Source organism: Triticum urartu, chromosome 1 (assembly GCF_003073215.2).
Source record: "Triticum urartu cultivar G1812 chromosome 1, Tu2.1, whole genome shotgun sequence".
Lineage (NCBI taxonomy): Eukaryota > Viridiplantae > Streptophyta > Magnoliopsida > Poales > Poaceae > Triticum > Triticum urartu.
In genome coordinates, this window is record NC_053022.1 from 50,594,308 (window position 1) to 50,596,226 (window position 1,919).

At 53.6% G+C, this 1,919-nt stretch overlaps 1 pseudogene; it reads left to right on the plus strand.

The window, feature by feature from the left end:
- Positions 1 to 1,365: 1,365 nt before the first annotated feature.
- Positions 1,366 to 1,505, plus strand: LOC125533307 (annotated as a pseudogene).
- The last annotated feature ends 414 nt before the right edge of the window (positions 1,506 to 1,919 follow it).

Below are 1,919 nucleotides of genomic sequence, written 5' to 3' on the forward strand. Positions count from 1 at the left end.
TTAGCCAATTCTTAACAGTCCTAGCATTCTAGAAGCGACCTTGTTTGGAAGATCCAATTGAGATATCAACACTATTCCGATCTATTATTGCACTGCTGCATTTGGTCAAAGGTTATTTTTCTGTTCCTTCGTTTCAAATAAACTACTGTAGCACCTAAGGCTAAGGGTAATAAACTCCTTGGAAAAAGGATACCCTACTGAGTTGCTGATTAGGTCCCAGCAGCCTCTGCTGAATTACATTCAAGCATTCTGCATTCTTTCATGTTGTCTAGCTGTAGCACACTAGAATTTTGTCAGCAGGGTGGCAAATTGGATTGGCATGGTAATTCAATCTCATGCTTCTCCCCTTTTCAGCCAATGTCACTGCAAACGGACCACGAAACTGCAGCAGTGGAAGCTCTTCATCAAGAAGATAATAGTAAAGGTACCACTGATGGAGCGCCCACGGACGAGTATGACCCGTGGGAACCTCCCCATCCTCCTCCTCACCCCTCATTAGCTGACTTGACGTGTCCTATTCAACATATGAGGCAGGTAAAGTAACTACTCCCTCCTATCTGTTAAACATGTCATGTAACGTGCCAATGTGTGCACCGCACCGCACCACCTTTACCTAGCGCATCTCTTCTGATGAGGTTGTTGTGATATAGATTAGATTGGTAATTGGGTAGTAGGATTCTCTCTTATCTCTACCTAGTTGTAACCAATTCTATCTCTTGTCTTCCAAATCTCAATCTTTGTAACAACTCATGTATGCAGGAGTGCGCCCCTGCTATTAACACGAACCATCGCCTCCAACGAGCAAGACGTTTCCGCCATCGCACCGTAATCAGAGCCCTTCCTCTCTCAATCTAGCTAGGCTATCCCGATTACATCTAGTGCATAGCCATGTCTTCATCCGGCGCCTCCCAACCTAGCCTCAACGGCCAGGTCACCGAGAAGCTCAGCCGCACGAATTACGTGCTCTGGCGCACGCAGGTCACACCTCACCTGCGGGGCACCGGTGTCTTCGGCTATGTTGACGACACCTCGCCAGAACCGGCCAGACTCCACGTCACCAAGGACAAAGACAACAAGGAGACTTCTGGGCCCAACCCTCTCCACCCTCTTTGGGTCAGGGAGGACCAACAAGTGCTCGGCTACCTGCTGAGTACTCTCTCCAAGGAGGTCCTGGTCGCGGTCACCGCGATCACCATGGCGCGTGAACTTTGGGTGGCATTGGCGGGCATGTTCTCGTCCCACTCCCTCAGCCGCGTCAACAACATCCGCACTGCGCTCATCAACGCGCAGAAGGGCAACCAGTCGGTCGCCGCCTACTTCACCTCCCTGCGCGGCCTTGCTGATGAACTCGCCGCCGCCGGAAAACCCATCCAGGATGACGAGTTGATCTCGTACATCCTCCATGGGCTCGACATCGACTACCAGCCGCTTGTCTCCGCCCTCGACGCCCGCGTCACGCCCGTCACCCTTGATGAGCTCTATGCCATGCTGAAGTAACTTCGATCAGCGCATGGCCCAATTCCATGGCTCCTCCGGCGGCTTCAAGTCCTCGGCCAACGCTGCTTCTCGCGGTCGTGGCAATGACCCTCGATCACGTGGCTCTCCTCGCAACAAAGGGCGGCCCGGAGGCACCAGCAAACGGTGGTGGCTCCTCCAACTCCCGCGGCGGTCGCTCCACCAACTCCAAACCTCGTCGCGGCGGCAGCTCCACCAGGTCTCGTCCGGATGCCCCTCGCTGTCAGATCTGTGGCAAGCTTGGGCACACGGCCAAAGACTGCTGGTACCGCTACGATGAAGACGACGACGACTCCCAAGACGAGGACAAAGTTTCTGCAGCTGCGGACGGCTCCTACGGCGTTGACACAAACTGGTATGTCGACAGTGGTGCTACCAATCACATCACAAACGAGCTCGAGAAG